Source organism: Pleurodeles waltl, chromosome 2_2, assembly GCF_031143425.1.
Source record: "Pleurodeles waltl isolate 20211129_DDA chromosome 2_2, aPleWal1.hap1.20221129, whole genome shotgun sequence".
Taxonomy (NCBI): Eukaryota; Metazoa; Chordata; class Amphibia; order Caudata; family Salamandridae; genus Pleurodeles; species Pleurodeles waltl.
The window spans coordinates 996395499-996409280 of record NC_090439.1 but is presented as its reverse complement, the minus strand read 5'-3'; the positions used below and the strand labels follow the sequence as shown (position 1 = coordinate 996409280).

Sequence of the window (13782 nt, the reverse complement as noted above, 5' to 3'; positions counted from 1 at the left end):
TTGTACCATAAACATGAGTCTAGTACATCCTTATCGTGCTGACTGACTAACTCCTCCATAGTATGTCCTAGCTCTTCGGTGAGAAAGAGAACACGCAGAAATAGAAAACACGTTGCATAACACGTTTGTATGGAAAACTACTCGCACCTCTAACGTGGCAATGAAGCATTAAAACTAGGGCTAAGCTGAAAACAAAATGGAGTATGTAACTGGTGACCCCTAATGTGACGGTGGGCAGCTAAGCCAAGTGCAAAGTGGTGCTACACGAAGTCAGTGGTCAAAATAAAAATATCACTACATGGTTCTAAAAAGCCAAGACGAGTTCTGAAGGGTGCATATACATGTCAAAGTCACTTTTATGGTTGCAGCAGGCCCATAGTCCTTTCCACTCACATATTAAAAATGTAATTAGACAAGATAAAGAATACTCAATGTATAGAAATATTTTGTACAAATATAACACTTATGATTTGGCAGTGAATGAAGTGTACAAGATACTGTGTGTGTGTGTGGGTGTATAATTACGAGTTGTCATAGAGGAAGATAAGCATAATGGTTAGTGAAAGTTTATTATTGAGGGTAGGGTCCATGAAACCAGGGCATTCTCTGTTAAAGTGGTGCACACGTCTGGAAGACTGTAGCAAGCTATCTGCTGCTTATTGCAGAACTCTTCCAGGATTTTATTAATTGATTATCTAATCAAGAAATATCAGGGTCAGTTGGTTGACGTGCATAGACATTCAGCATGCTAATTTTAATGATACTTCGGACCTGATGTAATAATACCTAATCACAAATCTATACGTGCAAATTAGACACCCACTTATTTGTGATCTATTTCAAAAGAAGTCTCATCACAAATAGCCTTTTCACAGAACATTGAAGATCCACTTGCCTAGTGAAATTTAATTAGGCAGTGCGCTATTCATGACCCTTTGCAATTGGGTGCAAATGGAGGAATTGTGACCTACAAAGAACAAATGCATTCCCAAACTGGAAACCTTTTTTTTAACCAAGCTGTACACATTAAAGGGATGACTGCTGCTTAAAAAAATGTTCCTTATCTGAGAAAACATTGGGTAGGAGCAGATAGTGGTGCTAAGGACCACTGTCTTCTCCCTCGGTACTGCCTGACTCAATTGGAAATCTGGAAACAATGTACATCTAGAGACAGTACTACTTAAAGAAAAAGTGATGGAAATTCAGTAGTATTAAATAGAGATTCAAAAGAATTATTGGGACAGCAATTAAGTATAAGGTGTGATATAGGTAACATGATAAACAATTCAGGATTCATATTTTTTAGATCACAAGTCAGCCTTCTATGTGTACTGATTTCTTTCATGACAGGATTTTTCTACTTTGGTTTGCTTTCCCTTCCTCTTATGCACTTCAGAATGTTCCAGCCAATTGAACGCATTAAGATGTTCCATTCCCATGAATGTACATTAATATTATTCAAGTTGTATATGTCAAGATTTCACAGCCAAAATGTGTTTCACCCTTGCAGTGGTAGCATTGTGAGCTTTGTCAATGCTGAAATTCACATTGACAAATATTAGAACTTTCAAATAGGGGGTGTGGTTTGAGCTCAAACAAGATAGCCATCTAGGTCTGTTGTTCTGCCAAACCGAGGAGGGTTTGCACACACAATTGGCATGATTCAGCATGGCATTACCAGATATGCCATGATATGCATGTCGCAAGATAGACATGTGCTCTACTGTTAGGCTGATTGAAGCCTCGCTCCGAGCCACTCATTACAGCCCACATGGCGTCCAGATGCCTCAAACAAACCTTAAGATAAACAAAGGTATCAACTGCATTTAGAATACACTCACCCATACCCCAACTGAAGTAGAGTAATCTCTGTAGCACGAGGGAGGCTGCCAAATCCTCTTGCTGTTACCTTGGGCATTACTACTTGAGTCTTGCACCAATGCTAGCTTTGCTGACTTAAACTTGGTGACTGCCGCGATCCACTCGTCATTGTGCTCTTTGCACTTAAATGTCACATAAAAAGAATCTATTATATACAGAACTCTCAGCTGATCAACACACAGGACTGTTCCGATCACTGGCCCCCAGCCACCCCAATAACCACTTACTGACTAGTGCCTAGGACATATGTGAGCAACACCATCAGCCAGCACAACAGCGCAAGCCCTGACAAACTCCTGGGCCAAACTCCTACATTGCCTCCCTAGCTTTTAAGCACTGCATTGATTCACTTCCCACTAGCAGCAAACCTGTTTGTGTGCATCAATGCTAACACAGTTCTTTCTCAGCCCACAACCCTGACTTGAGTTCAGAGCACTGCAGTTGACGTATACTCCGTCTCATGCTCCAGTGTACAGCACACTGTGCCCAGGACATAAAATTACAATTTTTTTGCACAAGGTTCCTCACTCAAAAGGCTCAGGAGAGTGTGCCTACAGCAACACAGCCCTCAATCTTAACATACCGCTCCCTAATCTGACTATACATCTTCCCCCTCGACCTCCCAAAGCCGTTCAAAGAACACTATCAGATAAGATCATCACAATTATAACACAAGGAGCAAACGCAACATCCTACCCAAAACCTAATCACGATTACTCCTCCCAGCAGCCTACCTGCCATACAACCACGTTATTCTACTCCCTACACTGAGAAACCAAAGTGAAATCACAGGATGCAACTGATTGAAGACAACTTTGACACCTGTTGACTCTCAGCTTTCGACTACTCTCTAAGAAATCTATTGAAACATGGCTGAATCCAAAGGCAAGGAGATAGACTTCCGTGACAAAAGAGAAGAAAAATAGGTCAGAAATTATCCAAACATGACCCCCAATCCCAGAATCTCCAATCAAAAATAGAACTGACTGCAGAACTTACATTGGCTTAATACTGGAAAAACCAAATGCCCTACATGATTTAAAAATGACAAGAGAAAGCCAACACATATCCTCTAGGATATACAATACCATAGGGAGCAGAATTGAGTATCAAACATCCACCCTTGAGAAGAAAACCAACTCCTACAAGAAAAAAAGCTTATCTTTGCAAAAAAAAAGATCACAAACCTAGAAGACAGAAATCGTAGAGGGAACCTCAGAATTTTCAGTCTACCTCAAAATCCCGAAAATGAACATGATTCTAGTGTGGCTGTCCAGGAGACCTGGATACCTCAACTATTGAAAATAGATTTCAAAAGAGAAATTGAGATCGAGAGGACTCACAGTTAACCCACCAGAGCCTTATTCCATCATAAAATGCCACAAAAAATGATCTTTAGACCACTATGCTACGAGAAAACAGAAAAAATACCCAAATAAACGCAATGAAACTCATAATGTAGAAGGGGCACAAAAGACTATGCAAAAGAAACTGTTATTCGCAGAAAGAAATTCCTTACCCAAAGAAACAATATGAAATCATTAAACCTTTCATTATTCTTTACGGGCCCAGCAAAAATATAGATTAAAGCCGGTCGGAAGACATCCTACTTCAACGAACCTTCTGAGCTAGAAACCTTTTTTGTACAATATAACATCCTCGGATATGACTACATGAGATTACATGAGAACTCTGTATGACACCGCTTCATACTCTATACTCTAAATGCATTCCTGAGGTGTACCGTACTGGATACTTTCCAATAATGTGTAACTAGCTCAATGCAGCTCTCACTTAACCATTGCTCACCTATCCAACTAACGTTTGCTTAACAACTTCAACAACCTAACCATCTAAAAACCTAACCACTTAACAATCAACAAAACACAAAATTATTACTTAGCCACCTTCATGGTCTCTAGGAATCACTAATTATAACTGACCTCTTTCTACCCCCAAGAGTTGAAATAATATGTATAGGCTTGTTTGACTCCAGGCCGACCATAACACCATCTATCCTTGTACTTATAAGGTTGACACCACTTACCAGCCTCTATATAATACTGCCCACTCTTCCTTTTACAAGCCTAAAATGAACACAAGACTAACGACTACATCACTCCACTAATATATGTTTCCTCAACATTGCTATAATGACCAATTCAGTATTTTCATGGTTAATTCAACCTTCAACAAGTTTACCTATGTTTTATACAAATGTATTTTATACACTTCTATTCAGATGCATGATTTGTTTATTCATTACTGTATACTGTATGTTTAATTACAGTGTGCTGCCCAACAACTAATGTTTTGTACTACATGCTACCCTTAATTATTACAGATCTGTACCTTATCTTGTTCGAATCCTCTACCGTTGTACAATGATACCTTCTCTCAATACTCCTCACCTTCATTGAATATACCAGAAGACCAAACATTCGGTCAAAATGAGATAAACACAGAATATCCATCCCCTCCCCTTTGTACCCTGTGCTCCTCTACAAAACTCCCTAGGCCTTCGACTCCTGTGGACTCCACCGCTCCATATGGTTCTTGCAGGTTGGGATAGGTGGGATATGGGCTTCTTATATTGTGTTACCCCTTTTTTTGCTTTTGGTTCTCCCTCTCCCCAATGCTAACATTTAATCTAACTCAGTATCAACAAACTCCCATTGGGTGTGCGATACCAACCTCACCATAACTTACATTTCTCTGTAATAATAACATTAAAGACACCACATAAGGCACAATCACGTGTACCCCAATCAAAGCTATTACACCTTCCTCCACAAACGATACCATTCACCACCCTCATTCTCTTAATAAATTCTGTGGATCAAGGTACCTTATCCATTTATACATCCCCAAAAATATCTCCATCACACAAGGAACGTACACTGTCTATAATGCTGCCAAAAGCTCATTAAAAATCCTATCCCTCAATACAAAAAGTATCAATCACCCTGTAAAGCCATGGAAATCCTTAATTTCTTTGTAAATTTCAAGGGTGACATAATCCTGGAGACCAAAATAGGCCCCACTGAATGTTAAACCATACACCATCCCTGGATACATAGCTCTTTCTTCTCTTCTGCCCTTAAAAAAAAAAATGGGGTTGTTACCGTTATAGCTAAAAAAGCTAGGCTGTCAGTTATAAACAACCAACACGATACTTAAGGAAGATGGTTAGTTACCAAAATAAAGAATAATGAAAAATTTCCTAGCTATCGTAACGGAAAGTTTCAATTCTGTTAAGCACTCAGAGGCGAGGATTATGCATATCTTTCTCCACTTTATTAAATAGTAGCCGAACATGAATCAATAAACTACTACTCCCATGACCGCTTGGGAAAATGGAGTACGTTAACAACCAATACAAACATGTATTTGGAGCCAATCAAGATCAGGCAGTCCATAACATAGTCCCTTGTTTGTGTTTTCTCCCCCCTCATCTTTTGTCGTGCGAGCAAGTCTGAGAATCATCATTAAGAATCTTGCTTCACTGTTCCAGATCCTAAGAAAAAGAATACAATTTGAGAAAGGAACTAGGTTTTGTTTTATTTTTGTCTTTTTTTTTTTTTTAAGTAACATCCGTTAGAAATAACTTATCAAAATAACATTTCTTATATAGTAAATCAATAAAAAATATTCAACAAATAAATACCGAAACATAACGAGAAATTACTTACTAAATACAGTCAGGGATCCCTTAAATTTGCAATATTTATAAGGTGATCAGGGTGGGATAATCCTCGCCCGAGTTCTTTATAGAATTGAAACTTTCTGTTACGATATCTAGGAAATTTTTCATTCTATATCAGGACTGGAGACAAGGATTATGCTAGTTCAAATTTTGTCCACAACCAATTGAGCGATATCTAAAACTGTTTTAAAATAAAACCTCTTAAAAGTAGAGTCCGAAGACCAGTCTGCTGCCTTCATGATATCTTCCAGACGAGCACCTTAGCTAAATGCTTTGGAAGCCATAGCTCCACGAGTGGCATGAGCACCAAAGAGAGGAACGCTAATGCCAGCTTCCTGCATGATCCAACGAACCCAAGAGCAATGGTAGGAGAGGTAACAGCTTTATGCGTCTTACGCAAAGCAATAAGGAGTTGGCGAATCTCTGTGGACGTCTCCTCATATGCTTTGAGGCATCACACGACACACAGTTTTGGAGCGCCTGGGAAAGCAGAATAAGAGATTACTCTGGTATTGGTCTGTGTTTGTCTACTTAACGTAAAGGAGACTCCCGAAGGGGAAAAAGTCCTGTTAGGGATATCTAAAGCACGGATGTCAGAAACTCTTCTACACAATATTAAACAAAGAAGCATGGCTAATTTAGCAGAAAGTTCTTTCCTGGAAAGATACTGGTTAGGTTACCAAGACAAAAAGAGGTTTAGAACTTGATTGACATCCCAAAGGGGTGAATAGCAGGGTTCAGGAGGTAAAGAGAGCCTTATGCCTCAGAGAAGACGACACAGTAGTTTATGTTCTCCCACAGGAAAACCATCCACCAAAGTATGTCTAGCCAAAATAGAGGATCTATATGAATTAATAGAACGATATGCAAGGTCTCTTGAAGTGAGGTCTGCAAGAAAATTAAGAACATGGACTACATTTGTTTCCACTGGATTGAAATTGCTTTGCAAACACCAACGGGCCCATCTACTCCATGCTGATCTATAACATTTACAGGTACTGGGAGCCCATGCTTTAGATAGTAACTCTTCAGCTTGTTGCGAAAGTCCCGGGACCGACCATCGTACCCAGAAATTCACCACGCCATCAAGGATAAGGAGCCTTCTAGAACCATCTGATGAAGCGTTTCATTCGGACTGAGAAGAAGCGAAGGAAACAGGGTGAGTCGGATTGGAGAATCCCAAGAAAGTTCCAGAAGAACTGGAAACCAAACTTGAGACTACCAAATTGGGGTTGCTGATTGTCGACGTACCTGTGCAGACGTTCGAGTAATCATCACAAAGGGAGGAAAAGCGTAAGCTTTCTCTTGACTCCAGTCCTAAAGGAAAGCATCCTAGGCAGCTGCCAACGGATCTGGTCTCCAACTGAAAAATCTGGGTAGTTGGTCATCTAATCTGGATGCAAAAGATCCACTGTAAATGGACCCTAAAGGTGCAGAAGACGAGAAAACATGTCTGGATGGAGTTTCCACATACTGGAGTCCCTGAGGTGTCAGGAATGAAAATCCGCAACCTAATTCTGATTGCCCGGAAGGTATTGCGCTGTGACCGAAATCTGATGATCCAGTCAGTATTGTCAAAAACTGGTCACCAGATTAGCGAGTGCCTTGGATCGGGTGCCCCCTAGGTGATTAATATAGCAGACCGCAGATATATTGCCCATCTTTAGGAGAGCACTCGATTGGATTGAGGCTTTGGTCCAGCACTTGACTGCAAATGAACCAGCTAAAAGCTCGAGATGATTTATATGTAGCTTTTGTTCCTCCGGGGACCATGTTCCCTCAGTGGAGAAATCTCCACATCGAGCCCCCCAACCTGATCTGCTGGCATCTGATTTGATTATGAAATCTGGAGCGGAACCGAAGATTGCTCTGCCGTTCCAGGCTTCCATATGCGAAAGCTACCAATGAATTTCCTCTGTCTCTTCTTGCAAGAGAAGTACCTTTTGAGAATACGTTAGTCTCTTGGGAAAATGAGCTGCTTTGAGACGTTGAAGAGCTCGATAATGTAGAGGACCAGGAAAAACTGCCTGAATGGAAGAGGTGTCCTATCAAGCGGGCAATTTGTCTGAGGGAAACCTTTTGTTTGGCTAAAGTACAACGTAATTTGTGACAAATTTTCGTCATTTTGCGAGATGTAAGGCTTAGAGTAGCCGAAATCAAATCTATGGTGAAACCTAGAAAGACTGCTCTTTGAGAAGGGGTTAAGAGAGATTTGGACTCGTTTATGACAAAATCTAGATCTTGTAGCAAGTTGACTGTGACCTTGTGCAGAGAGTTGCCTGGGACCTTTGGGTTAAAAGTAAAATGTCGTTGAGGTAGATGATTAGTCGTATCCCTTGCGCTCTGAGATGTCCCATGACAGGTTTGAGGACCTTTTGTGAAGCACCAAGGCACTGAGGATAGACCGAACGGAAGGGTAGTGAACTCGAATGTTTGATTTCTCCAAACAAATAAAAGAAAACGCCTGTGTGGAGGGAAGATAGTTATAGTGAGATAAGCGTCTTTTAAGTCGAGACAAACCAACCAATTGAGAGGACGCAGTACATCGCGAAGAAGGTGAATCCCTTCCATTTTGAAATGATGGTAAATTAGCCATTCATTGAATTTCTTCAGATTGATCACAGGTCGCTGACCGCCATTGATTTTGTCTACCAGGAAGAGATTGCTTATGAACACCGGCTGATGCGGTATCGCTGGGCAAATAGCCCCTTTGTTCAGCAAGGCACAACCTCTGCGTCCACCAAAATAGTGTCCTGTAAGGAAAACACATGAGGATTTGGGCATGAAACCTGCCTGGGAGCCCCAACATATTCTACCTGGAATACTTGTATTGTCTGCAAAACCCATGCATCTTGCGTTATTTGTCTCCATGCCTGGATAAAATTCACCAAACGACCTCCTACTTTTAGAAGGGATAACACTTACCGTAAGAGGATGTTGTTGCAGATCCTCTACCACCTAGATGCCTGAAGCATCTGCTTCTAGTTTGGTAGAAATTGGCAAAAAGGTTCTGGTCTTGAAATTGTCCTTACCTGGAGCCTTGTCCTCCGAAAGAGTTGAGTGGTTGTGCGCGGCAGGCCGGGCGGCCACTACCTCAACCGGCCCCGTGGAAAATTCGGGTGGGAAACACTCTCTTCATAGAAGACTGTGCCTTGTCCAGGGAAGTGAAAGTGTTTACAAACTTCCCTAATTCCTTTATGAAGGGTTCTCCGAATAAGCCTCCTTGAGCCACAACACCCGCCTCAGAATCAGCCAGATCTCCTAGCTTAGGGTCCACTTTAATTAACAGTGAACGCCGACGTTCAGTAAAGGGAGCACAGTTTGCGTCCCCCAAGAAAATAATAGCATGCTGTGCCCATCCAGAGAGGACTTCAGGAGAAATGAATGCACCAAAAGACTTAGCATCTTCAGCCATGTCAAGGATTTTTGTTAAAGGGCCTAGGACATGAAGACGTTTATCTTGACATGCCCTCCAAGGTCTATCAATTCCTTTTCTAGGATCTTTTATACATTTTTGCAAGAAGGTGGACATCCTGGGGTCCAACTCAGGAGGTCTGGCGACTTTGTCTACCAAGGAAGGGTGGGGGAATTCAGCCCTGAGACAGTTACGAGATTCTTTCTCTAGGAGTTTCCGAATGCACCCTGCCACATAAATCGCTACTTTCTCGGACGGGGCCATTTGGAAGACTTAGGGTGAACAATTTCATCTGGGTCTTACGTATCCGAAACTGCAGGAGCAGGCTGAGGACAGGAAGGAAGCCAAGGTCTGGATGGACTGGCATAGTCATCCTGATCCCCAGAAGAATCGTGTTGCAGGGAGGGGGATGGGGGTCTTGAAGAATCTAAGGAAAGGGAGGGGTCATAAAGGGAAATGAGGAATTTTTTGACACGATCAAAAACATCTCTATCAACACCTATTTTGCGAGGACGCTTAGCTGGAGGCGCAACCGCGAATGGATCGTTAGAGGCAGGAGGGCCTGAAGGAATGGTATTGGAGGCTGAGTATTTTGCACACTCAAGTACTATTTGTTAAGAGAGCCTGTCCTCAAGAGAACCAGTTGCTTCAGAAACTGCCCTGTAGATAGACGCATCAATAGCGCCAAAAAACTCCTCATCATCATTAGGATCCATAATGATATGAATGAAGGTTAATGTTAATAAATTTGGTTAAATTAAATCGGGCAGATATGAACAGTCTAGAGGCTGGGGGTCAACATAAACCTTTAAGAGTGTAAATACACTCAGAATATCAAAAGGCTAGAGCCAGGGACACTTCACCCCGGTGCACAATATATTTAAAAGAGGGTAAAAAATATATGTAAAATGTAAATATTTACTTTGCCTGGGAGATTGTCACACAAAACGGCCAATATGGCCAAATACAGACCCAAAGGGATCTCAGAATAAGCAATACAGACCCATAAGCAGAAAACGGGGCGTCGATAATTGAATATATTAATACCGACCCTTATTCTAATAAGGGTGTCTCTCTCCAGGCAAAAATGACAGAACGCGCTGAGAGGAGGTGCGAAGCTTTGTGCTGAGAGGAAAACGAAGCCGTGTCTCCCTCAGCGCGTCTGTTGTCAAATGAGCACCATCTGGCGGTCGTTAAAACCTCGCTGAAGTGCACCAGAAATAAACCCTCATGAAGGAGCGAGAATGCTCCTGCGATGAAATAAATTAAGCTCCTTCACAGGAAGGCCATAAAGAAGATTTAAACAACAGATAAACGAAAAACAAACTTTAGAATAAGGAAAGGTCAACTTATCTCGGCTGCGAGCAGCAAAGAAAGAGGAGAAGGAAACACAAACAAGGGACTATGGCATGGACTGCCTGTTCCTGATTGGCTCCAAATAAATGTTTTTATTAGTTGTTAATGTACTCCATTTTCCCAAGCTGTCATGGGAGTAGTAGTTTGATTAATGTTCGGCTGCTATTTAATAAACTGAAGAAAGATATGCATAATCCTCACCTCCGGTCCTTAATAAAATTCTACAGCATTCTACATAATTAACATACATGCTCTGACAGCTGATGATCCACAGTTCTGGATAACCTTGAATGAAAAACTCTGCAAACTACCCAACGACTCGGGCATAATACTAGTTGGCGATTTTCATCTTCCCTAAGACTCTATACTAGACAGGAATTTGTCTTGCCAAACAAATGGGATCCCTTTGTGAAAAAAAAAAAAATGCCTTGATGATGTTTGGCGCCTCCATAATCCCACAACACATTACTTCACTTTTTATTCCTACCCCATTACATGTTTTCCAGAAATTACTATAAACCTACAAATAATGTACTCACGCCTCACACTTCTGTTCTTGCCATCAAACCCATTCTAGTGTCTGACCATGCGTGAATCTACGCAGAACAACAAGAAGCTCATAACAACCCTAAAATGAAACAATGGAGAATGAATCAAGAGATAATTGATGATCAAACCCTCATAGACAAAATAGGAACAGCTACTAACAACTTTTTGGAGAAACAACACCGAGAAGTCCCCCAAGAAACCATATGGGATGCGATGAAAGCTATTATTTGAGGAGAAATCATTAATATCATGTCCAATATAAACAAACTAACAAATAAAATATGAAATTAACTAAAAGTCACTATCCAACAACTTGAAAACAACTTTAAAAACTCAGAAAACAAAAATCTCCTTTCCCAGTTGAAAACTCTAAAATATGAATACAACTAAATAATAAGTAAGCATCCCCACATCCTGATACAAAACAAATTTAAAAAATTCAAATAATCCAACAAAGCAGGCACAACCCTCGCAACTGACCTAAATTTACAAATCAACCTTATCACAGCGATTAAGAATAAAACGGGAGCAACTACAGTTGACCCTCAACAAATAACTGAAATCTTCAAAAAAACTGCTATCAGGAACTATATAACCCCAAACAAACATTCCACTCCCAATGAACACCTAAAATACCTAGACAAATTCACCTGAGACAGCACTTAACTAACCCATATCCTCAACTGAAATTAGACCTGCTATAGATTCCCTAACAACTGTGAAAGCACTTGGACCTGATGGTTTCCAGCCAGCTTTTACAAAACTTTCCAAACAATCTACTACCCCACATGAAATCCCTGTTCAAACACTTTGAAACCACCGGCAAAGTAACAGGCGCAACAGCAGAATCCACAATAACTGTAATCCACAAAGAAGGGAAAGATCCTCTTGAAGTTAAAAATTACAGACCCATCTCCCTAATAAAAGTAGATTGTAAAATATACACAAACGTTTTAGCAATTAGATTAGAAAAAGTCCTCCCAACTCTCATACACTTAGCCCAAACTGGTTTCGTAAAAGGAAGACTTAGATCTGACAATATCAGACTCTTCTGTCTCATCATTGAAAAAGCTAAAACACTACCATCTCCCACCATCGCCATGGCCCTAGATGCTGAAAAGGTTTCCTGGGCTTTCTTTCACACAGTAATGTATTTGCTAAACTTAGAAAACGGTTTTATCCAGCAGGTATTTGCCCTATTAGAGCAATCCTCAGCCTGAATCTCAGTTAATGGACATCTTTCAGACAAAATTAACCTAGCCCAAAGAACAAGACAAGACTGCCTTCATCCCCTCTACTACATCTCTTAGCCATAGAACCTCTTCTAGCAGCAATCAGATCTAATACAGACATAAAAGGACTACCTTTTGCTAATGACACCCACAAAGTTGATACTTATGCTGACTTCTTAAACTTTTCACAAGATGCTGTGATGGCCATACCTCAATGAAATTTCAGTTTATGCTGAATGCTCTCTAACTGTCGAGAGATCAGAATTGTTCCCAATAAACAATCTTGCCTTCCCAGCCATACTGAACAACACAAATCTACAATGTCAACCTTCCCAAATCAAATACCTAGGAATAAGTTAAAAAAATAACCTAGAGGATACTAGAAAATTAGCTGAAGAATCCCTTCTCAAAAAAGTTAGACATACTATCATCTTGGTCCCCTAAATACATGACATAGTGGGGACGTGCAGAATGCATCAACATGCTGATCACCCGCATATAAACTTTATAACCTCTGTTACTGTTTCAACTTTCAACAAATTTCTTCAAAAACACTGATTCTCTTCTGTCCGATTTTCTTTGGAAAGGGAAAAGAGGCAGAATCACCCTCCAAAAAACTAAAATTGGATAAATGTTATGGAGGACTGAACATCCCAAACTTCTATAAATACCAGTTTGCCTTCCTCATTAAACAAGCCTCATGGTGGCACCACACTACCGACAATGACAAATCTCTTTGCTGACACATTAAAGGAAACCTCACAAACCCGTCTCACTATTATCAACCGTAACAATGAAATAATTTGATTTTAACACCTCCAAGATCATATTTAAGGACACTTTTGCAGCCCTTAAAATTATTGATAAAACATTCACAAACAACATACAAGACTCTGAATATGCATCCCTCTAGAATTATAAAATAAAAATCAAAAGCAAACCACGCATATGGTCCTCATGGGCAAGAAAAAATATCCTATATCTTATTGATCTAGGCTCTGCAACCAATCCCAAGTCCTTTGCAGAAATGCAGGCCAAATAAATCTTAAAAACATAGCTTTCTACAATGTTCTCAATTTAAGGTCGCTGTAAACAAAGGTAAAAGCCTTGTTAGCTTTCTCACAAAACTACCTCACGAAGCAACAATAAGATATAAAATCATAAATGTCTGTAATGTGAACAACAAATTACTTTCTGAGACCCAAGGCAAGTGGAATACCCCACACCCTCCAGCTGATGACACGGTCATAACAGATCACACATAAAAAAAAATGTGGACCCTTTCAACAGGTATAAAATATCTCCCATTCTGTCGTAGTGTAAATACTGGACCTTGCACTAAAGCTCATTGGAGACCAGAAAAACTCTTCGAACTAGGCTTCCTTGAATCAGACAAATCTTGGAACTGTCACAATTCCCCAGGCACTCTTAATCACATGTTTTTACTGTCCTATCCTAAAATCATTCTGGAGAGACATCTAAACCATGGTAAATGAAATCTACAACATAGAAATCTCAACATACAAGATAGAAGTCATTTAGATATATTTCTAACTATAGGAATTAAGAATAACTTGTGTGAATGGAAATCATACAAAAACCTAACTCACCACACCTGGTGGGCATGGGTACGCTTCGTAAAA

General features: G+C 40.4%; 1 protein-coding gene across 2 annotated transcripts in view; it reads left to right on the top strand.

Annotated features, from left to right (window-relative positions):
- Positions 1-13782, top strand: part of WASHC5 (WASH complex subunit 5) — a 326030-nt gene that overhangs the window by 103109 nt on the left and 209139 nt on the right. The window lies entirely within an intron of this gene.